Source organism: Gossypium arboreum, chromosome 7 (genome assembly GCF_025698485.1).
Source record: "Gossypium arboreum isolate Shixiya-1 chromosome 7, ASM2569848v2, whole genome shotgun sequence".
Taxonomy (NCBI): Eukaryota; Viridiplantae; Streptophyta; class Magnoliopsida; order Malvales; family Malvaceae; genus Gossypium; species Gossypium arboreum.
The window spans coordinates 30,843,353-30,853,084 of record NC_069076.1 but is presented as its reverse complement, the minus strand read 5'-3'; the positions used below and the strand labels follow the sequence as shown (position 1 = coordinate 30,853,084).

The following is a 9,732-nucleotide window of genomic DNA, read 5'->3' as shown; positions in this document are numbered from 1 at the left end:
CGAGATGTGAAGGTGCTAAAAAATCTGATGAAGAGTAGCATCAATGTGATCAAAATGCTGAAAACACTGCTGCTTAAATTGAGTAAGGCACTCAAAGATGTCAGAGTATGAAGCCATCGCATAAACTGGACGATGGATGGGTGGTGGATGAGATGGTGGGTCCTCATGACGTGGAGGGACATCATCAGTAATGTCCTCTGGGTCCTCCTCCTCGATGGACTGGAAGAGGCGGTACTGAGGAGGGTAGGTGCCACGTTGTTTCTCGATCATCCTTATATGTAGCATGCTCAAGATACCCTGTGGAGACATCTGGCTAATAGGAGTGAAGGAGGATGATTGTGAGGGCCCGATAGAGATGACTCCTCTCCTATGTCACTACGTCTGATGGTGGATGGCGAGGGCAATGAAGTAGGCAAGGTCGAAGATGTGCCCATTCGCCATGCTCCACAAGAAATAAGTGTCGTGAGTGTTGACGGTGCCTGTTCTCTCTCGCTGTCCTGTCAGAGTGTGGGCCAATATGGCATGTAGGTATTGCAAGGATGGGGCAAGGGCCTACGCCTTAGAACAGCTAGGATCATATATGGCCGAGATAGGGATGAGGTCCTTCCAGCACTTTGAGGGAGAGAAATGGATGTGGCGATGGAGGGTGTCGAGTTTGTTGTTGTCCATGAACTCTTCCGTGTATAGCCCTAGTGCAATTCCAAACTCTGGTATGTTCAACTGGCGTACTAGACCACTAAGGCAGAACTGGACCGTTCTAGGATCGTCAAAGTTTATCATGATGACTTGAAGATGGAAGGTCAAGAAAAGTTCTATCATGAGCTCGAGGTATGTCGTCTCGATGATCTCAAAGAAGAGCCCCCACGGTTTAGTCGTCAGGAGGGCTCAAACCGCGTCAGCCATCTGAATTTGTTCGAGTTCAGCCTAGTCAATGCAGTGGCCCACACCTAGGGGTCGGGCTCGTAATATCTGAAATAGTTCCTCCTGAGGTCCCAATGAGAACTGGAGGAAAGGGTGACGGGTCTCAGCGGTAGGACCCGAGAAGGGCGTTGCTCATTTCCTTTTCTTCGAAGCGGGGATGGCGGTCTTCTTGCCACGTGAGGTTGACATAGTATACCTACAATGACAAGTCGAAATAAAAATAAAATTACACCCCAACAATAGCATGGTAAAATTAATAGAGATATTTCCTAGAAGTCAAGTACGAAAGAACAACTATGCAAAAAAAAAAAAGCCAAATCAGATAAAGTATGCATTACTATGAAAAGGACTACGAGAGTAATGCTAACGGAAATATCTAGTGAATGAATGCATATGGGTAAGCATGAAATTTATGGAAATAAGAAAAATGGATGAATGCAGCAAAATGTATTGACTAACATTGCAAATTTCTATCATGATAACTATGATTATTTGCTCAAAATAAAATAAAATATCATGAAATAAGTAAAAGAATGAAGAAAATAGAGGGAAAAAAAATGAACAAACGCAAGAGGGAAGAGCTTTGGATCGTCGAAAGTAGTGTTGTAGTCGGTGCACGGGCGTGGCAGGTAGGGCGTGTGAAGTTGCAGCGGCTAGGATTAGGGATTTTGAGGAAGGGGATGATAAATAGTGAGATATTTATATATATATTGGCGTACACAGCCGTGGGGCACGCTAGTGTGCCTAATTTTTTCCCGTGTGTTTCACAATTTTTTTTTAAATTTGGGCTCGTTTGAGACTTGTACACGCCTGTGCTCTTTGGGCGTGTTGGTGCCCACGGCCGTGTCGCATGACTGTGTCCTACTTCGTTTGCTTCTCCCATGCCCGTGTTCCATTACGCACTCCCGTGTTGGTTTATCAGTCTTGAGGACAGGTGGTGGACACGGGTGTGTTGTATAATCGTGCTAAATTCTTAGTTTCAACCATGATTCATAGACACAGCATGTCGGACGGCCGTGTTGGTTTGACAGACTCGCCCTTGGCCATGTCGTACGACTGTGGCCACTTATCGCATCCCGTGCTAAGAAAAAATTTTACCCTGTTTTCACACGGCCGTAACGCACGGTCGTGTCTTCTTTTGTGGTGTGGGCACGGCCTAAGGCACGCCCTTGTGCCCTACCGTGTGGATTAGAGAACCTGTGTTTCAATTACTCAGTTAGTGATTAGATGTTAAAACTAAAATTTTTAAAGAAGTTATCATCGTTAGTGCTCAGGTTATCTCCGGAGAAGCGCTTATTTATAGTCTAAGCTCGACTTACCATTCTAGTGCATGGTCATGGTGGTGTAAGGAGTTTACACTCCTTATCCCTGCTATCAATTTTATCAACATAAGGTTTAAGACGAGTACTGTTTACCTTAGAAGTACCGAATTTGGGATGAATTACCTCGACTGTACCATATGGGAAAATACTGAGTACCATAAGAGGGATTGCTTCGTTAGGTTCAGAAGTAGCAATGCGAGGGTCTCCTGCATCTAGTAGTACTTTGTCTCCAGCCTTAAGTTGATTTGGTGCGACATTGAGATCGTCATGGCGTGGTTTTAGTTTATCGTGCATCCTATGTTTATATGTCTACCATTCATCTAGTTCCTCGATTTGTAGCCTCTGTTCTTCATAAAGAGGTTCTTTGTTGTTGCTTGAACATGGCTCATGTATGTTTTTTGAACTTATTTCCTGCAAAGTAGGTTGCACCACATGGTCAGTTTTAGTAGAATGATTTATACAACCACCTTTAAGTTTTTTTGTGTTACTCGTATTACGAGCTTGAAGGGTGATTGTTTCATCTCCCATACGAAATGTGAGTTCACCTGTGCCAACATCAATTATTGTTTTAGCGGTTGCTAAAAAAGGCCTCCCTAAAATTAAAGGAACGTTACTATCCTCCTCTATGTCTAGAACAACGAAATCAACTGAGAATATAAATTTGTCAATTTTAACGAGTACATCTTCAATAATCCCCCTAGGAAATCTGATTGTTTTATTGACTAATTGAATACTTATCCTAGTTTGTTTGGGTTTCCCAAGACCTAGTTTCTTAAACATTTTGTAAGGTATAACATTGATACTAGCCCCTAAATCAACCAAAGCATTATTAACATCTAGGCTACCAATTAAACAGGGAATCGTAAAACTCCTTGGATCTTTTAATTTGTTGGCTAGCTTATTCTGCAGTATGGCTGAGCAAACAGTATTTAGCTCCACATGCAATGCCTCATCCAACTTCCGCTTATTTGTTAAAAGTTCCTTTAGGAATTTAACTACGTTTGGCATCTGAGAAAGAGCTTCAATAAACGGTAAATTAATATGTAACTTCTTTAATAATTTAAGTAATTTACCAAATTGTTCATCTATACGGTCTTTCCTTGTCACGTTGGGATATGGAACACGAGGTTTGTACTCTTTACATACCAATTTCTGGTCACTATGGTCCACCTCACGTTTACCTTTACTTACCATAGTTTCTTCCCTCAGTTCTGGTTCAGGTGCAACTAACCTTTCCTCATCTTGAATGGTAATTGCATTGAGTTGCTCCCTTAGGTTAGATTCAGTGTTACTCGGCAGGCTACCTTGTGGTCATTCAGATATCAATTTAGCGAGCTAACCTATCTGAGTTTCGAACCCTTAGATCGATGCTTGTTGATTCTTAAGTGTTGTCTCGGTATTCAAAAAATGAGTTTCTGACACCGAGATGAATTTTGTTAGCATCTCCTCAAGGTTTCGCTTCTTCTCTTGTTGGTAAGGTGGTTGTTCAAAGCCTGGAGGTGGTGGTCTCTGATTCCCTTAGCCTCCCCTTGAGAAATTTGGGTGGTTCCTCCAACCTGCATTGTAAGTATTACTATAAGGATTATTTTTACATCGAGGATTATTACCCATGTAATTTAACTACTCATTCTCCATGTTGTGGCCATAAGGTGGGTATTCTGAATTGCTTGATCCATCTCCACTTGCTTTGCATTGTATTACTGGGTGAACCTGTGAAGAACCAAGAAAATCGTCAATTTTTCTATTCAAAAGTTCTACCTGATTAGAGAGCATGGTGACCGAATCCACGTTAAAAACGCCGGTTGTTTTTGTTGGCTTTGCCCTCATGACTTCCCACTAATAATTTTTAGTGACATCTCTTTTGTAAATTCATAAGCATCCTCAGGTGTCTTATTATTGATAGTTCCGCCAGTGACTGCATCGATCATCTGTCGAGTCGAACGATTCAGGCCATTGTGAAACGTTTGAACCTATAGCCAGAGTGGTAACCCATGTTGAGGGCACCTTTTCAATAGATCCTTGTATCTCTCCCATGCATCGTAGAGTGTTTCTAAATCCATCTGTACAAAAGAGGAGATATCATTACGTAATTTAGTTGTTTTGGTCGGCAAAAAATATTTTAATAAAAACTTTTCGGTTATTTCTTCCCAAGTAGTGATTGACCCTCGTGGTAATGAGTTCAACCATTGTTTAGCCTAATTCCTCAACAAAAAAGGGAAACAATCGAAGGTGAATGGCATCACCAGAAACACCATTGATTTTAAAAGTGTCGCAAAACTCTAAGAAATTTGCAAAGTGAACGTTGGGATCCTCGTCTTGCAAACCATCAAACTGAAAAAACTGTTGGATCATTTGAATGGTGTTAGGTTTCAGTTCAAAATTATTTGCAGCAACAGCAGGCCTAACTATGCTCGATTTAATTCCTGTTAAAGAAGGTTTAGCATAATCATACATAGTACGTGGAGCAGAATTCTGATTAGCAGCAATTGCAGGAGGTAGCTAATTTTCTTGGTTTTCAGCCATCTCCTCGGTTCTAGTTGAAGTATCGTCCTCTTGCTCTTCCTCTGTGTATCGTAAGCTTCGTCTTATTTCTCTTCAGTTTCTATGAACTGTGCGATCGATCTCATTATCAAACAGTAATGGTCCCAACGGGTTTCTTCTAGTTATACACTATAAAAACCTGCCAGGAACGAATAAAAGAAAAATTAGAAAAGAAAATAAAAATTTAAATTGCAAATAAAGTAGAATGGCTAAAGTAATTAAAATCGAGTGTTCCTAATATCCTAGTTCCCCGGTAACGGCACCAAAAACTTGGTACATGATATTCACGATAGGTTTTAAAAATTTATAATTAATCAAACTATTATCACGATGAAGGTAAGTGTATCTATCGAACAGTAGTATAGCTTTAGCAAGACCAGATTGTCGAACCCAAAGGAACCAAGAGTACTAGTAATTACTTTCTTTTTATTATCTAGCCTAAAAATTAAGGGATTTGTTTATCTAAACTAATTAACTAAATTAAGAATGCACAAAGAGAAATTGGGGAAAAGCTTTTGGGAAAATTCGATTGATTAAGACAATACCCAAGGAAAAATCCACCTAGACTTCATTTGTTAGTTGAATCTAAATCAAACGATTTATTCATTTGACTTGATCCGTAGAAATCCTAAGTCATATTATTATCTCTCTTGAGACTAATAACGTCTAACCTAGGTTGATTTAATTGAAATCTCTTTCTAATTAATGCTCTAGTGCTGCATTAACTTGATCTATGGATCCCCTTATTAGGTTTCACCCTAATCTAGCAAAATCTTAGCACCCTATCTCTAGGCATACAATCAAATCCGCTTAATTATGACAAATTTACTCTTAGACAGGGTCTTTTCCTCCTCTGAATAAGAGCATTAACTTGAATCAATATCCTGGAATATTAAAACAATAATTAAGAACAAGTCAAATATTTATCATACAATTCAGATAATAGTAACAAGATCTGTCTTAGGTTTCATTCCCCTTAGGTATTTAGGGGGTTTAGTTCATAATTATAAAAAAAAAACATCTCAGATGAATAAGGAATAAAACACATAAAGAAAACCCAAAACCCTTGAATAGAAATTGAAGGGAGATCTTCAGTCTTGACGATGAATCCGGCTTCTGAGATGGACCAATCGGCTTCCCTTGAGTAATTCCTTGCTTCCTCCTCCACGCGTCTGTTCTAAGTGCCTCCTTCGGTGTTTAAATAGGCTTTAGAATGCCTAAGAGCCCTTAAAAGTGGCCTTTTCCGAGTAGGGCTATACTTGGGCTCGACAGGGACACGCTCGTGTGCGATTACTCTAGCCTATTGTCAAGGCTATTGAATAGGCACGGGCGTGTAGTCTACCCATGTAAGTCGTGCTTTGATCCTGCCAAATGGACACGGCTGAGTGACACGCCCGTGTGAGGAAGTCCAGGCCGTGTTGATTTTCCATGTGGGTCCATTTTCTCCATTTTCGGCCCGTTTCTCGCTCTTTTTACTCTCCTATGCTCACCTAATTATAAAACATGAAATTAAAGGATTAAGAGCATCAAATTCACCAAATCTAAGGAGAAACCATCCATAAATGTGCTAAGCATGGGATAAAAATATGTATAAATCACGGTTTATCACCCGATCTAGATTTGGATTCAGTAACTCTTGGTCTATAATAGCAAAATGCACCTATTTAGACACTAAATAAAATTAGGCAATCAAATTTTCTCTTGTAACACCCCTATCCCGTAACCGTCGCCAGAATAGGTAAGGGGCATTACCGGACTTGTAACTCATGTCAGAATAGTAAAATTTTGAACTTTTTTTTGAAATAAAGATCGTTCATTTAAATAAGTACTAAGCACAACCAGAGGTAAAATTTAAACTTCACTAAGTAAACATTCAAAAGATGCCATTTTCGCATGGCTTATGTACATTAACCAAAAATATTCTTCCGCCACTAGTCTATTCTATACATGCCATAAAATAATTCCAAACATAACAAGAATAAGCGGTGGATAGTGATAGTGTGACTAGTTGTCGACGATCCCCGAGCCCTGTAGCCGCAAATGAGATCTATAAAACAGAGGAAACAGAGTAAACGGAGTAAGCATTACAATGCTTAGTAAGTTTTAAGCAAAGTCAACAGATAACAATCAAATTATAACATAGTTGTTCAGATATTTTATTTCACTCTTCCTTCTAGCATACCATCCCTTTACCGAATATGCACAACTCATCATATACAATAGGCGTTAAACTTTCACATAAAAGTGAGCTCATGTGACATAAATATATTGTATGATTTCACATAACCTCTCACATCGATCCGATGTCACATAATCATAGGAATAGTCTCATAGATTGCTCTCGTATGCATCACATAACTACCTTATGATTTAGTTCAAATCAAGCTCACATATAAACTTGGAGTACATACTGCTTAACCTTTCACATTGAATATATTTATAAGCAATTCTTATTACGAAGTCTTATAGCTTTAACCTCTACTCGGATTATCGGCGAGACCTTTAGCTCGCATTTAAGTCTCCACACGGTTATCGGGTCTTACCGGACAAAATCTCCACACGTAGTCATCGAGTCTTACCCAGACAAAATCTACACACGTAGTCATCGGGTCTTACCCGGACATAATCTCCACACGTAGTCATCAGGTCTTACCCGGACATAATCTCCATACGTAGTCATCGGGTCTTACCCGAAATATATTTCCAAGTTTCATGTACATTTAATCACATGTTACAACATTCACATCGACTGTCATATTTGTAATTCATTTGCCTCATCAAATATTTAATAATACACACCTTTCACATTGGTCGTTCGGCCACAATATACACACATCGCCTACATATTTCACACTAGCCATTCGGCTTTACCACATATACATATCTCATATATATATTTCACATTGACCATTCAGCTTTACCACATATGCATATCTCATACATATCTCACATTAGCCATTCGGCTTTACCACATATACATACCTCATACATATTTCACATTAGCCATTCGACTTTACCACATATACATATCTCATATTCACCACATTGGCCATTCGGCCTTATCACACATATGCATGCTCACATTCATCACATTGGCCATTCGGCCTTATCACATATATGCATGTTCACATTCATCACATTGGCCATTCGGCCTTATCTCATATATACACATTCACATTCACCACATAAAATCCTAAATCAAAATATAAATTTTCATGTATTCACATCACAATTATCCAAATATACTTCACATACCACATATACTATCATGTATACACTTTGTCTTGGCCGAATCTACATCAATCATTTTCCAGTGAATAATTCAATTTCACGCCATACTATCATTTCATAATCGAATACTTATAAACTTAAAATTTCACAAATTTTAATATCAAAGATCCATCTAACACTCATATATCGTTTTAAAATATCACGATTTAGAATTCATGTATGGGTTTAATCAATAGCTTATGAGCAACTAAAACAAGTTTTATCCATGTTTACAACAAAATCACATATTCACTACGAGCTGTTTTCCTGAGCAATAGTCACTAAATTATTTATAACTGGAGCTAAAAAACTCCAAATCACTTTCTGTAAATTTTCCCTGAATATAGACTCATATATCTTTCATCCATAAAATTTCCGGAATTTTAGGTTTGGTCAATCAATACCAGATTTTTCTTAAAGTTTCCCCTGTTTCACTGTTTGACTAATCTGACCACTCTTCACTACGAATCAAATTTTTCATTGTACAGAATTCATAATATGTTCTATTTGATTTAATTTGAAACTAGACTCATTAAGGAGTCTAAGCATATAAATCTTATCTTATAACCATTTTTGTACAATTTATAATGATTTTCCAAATTCAGAACAGGGGATTTCGGAGTCATTCTGACACTGTCCCACACAACTTTAAATATCTCTTTATAGGAAATTTATTTGCTTCCACGGTCTTTTTTATAAGAAACTAGACTAACTAAGCTTTGATTACATATTTTATTCAGCCTATAATTCCACACCAACAATTTATAGTGATTTTCTAAAATCACGTTACTGCTGCTGTCCAAAGCAAATTATTACAATTTGCTCTTAAATTTCCAAGTCCAAACGCTTATGAACTTACCATTTGAGTTTAAGACATGTCATGGCCATATCATATCTTATTAAATCAACTCATTATGTCCTATTATGATTGAATTTACTCAACGTTTAATCACTTAAAACTTACCTCAGAAGTGGTCGATGATTAAATGTCCACGGCTATTCGTTTACTTTCTCTTTTCCCCTATCCGACTTTGATCCTCTTTCCTCTTAAGCTTAATTTAACAAATAAATTGATTTAATCACTTGAACATCAAGAAGAGAAACTCAAGGTACTTAACCCATATATACATTAGACATTAGAGTCACATATGTATGAAATCATGAATCAAACTCAACATATTAGCCCACTCTCTCTTTTAGCCGATTATCTAAGCCAAGATAAAAGCATCAATATGCTTGCCTCTAACCGAATACATGCAACACCAATCCATCTCATGTGGCTGAATATGCAAGTCTATGTTGAGGCAAATTATATACTTAATACCACATATAAATGGCATACATTTTACTAACTAATGCATTACATATTATAACTCAATACGCATCCATTGTTTACTCCATAACTGAAACACCATTATATATAAATATATACCTTGAGATAATATATATGTCATACCAATACATCATGTGCAAATATATATATATATATATATATATGTGCAAGAGCCGAATCACAAAGTTGATTATAACCACCTCATATATTTTCATCACATACCGAATGCACAAGTACATTATAATAACTTCCAACTCAATTCATGTTACAAATTTATACTTCACAAGAACAAATCATTAACCAAATATAAACATATATCCAAAACACAAATCTTACCCACCATGT

The 9,732-nt window shown here is 37.8% G+C and overlaps 1 non-coding gene across 1 annotated transcript; it reads left to right on the top strand.

Moving 5' to 3' along the window:
• The first annotated feature begins 4,229 nt into the window (after positions 1–4,229).
• LOC128295906 (small nucleolar RNA R71) lies at positions 4,230–4,336 on the top strand. Its single transcript, XR_008286455.1, has one exon. It is a non-coding gene; the product is annotated as a small nucleolar RNA R71 (small nucleolar RNA).
• The last annotated feature ends 5,396 nt before the right edge of the window (positions 4,337–9,732 follow it).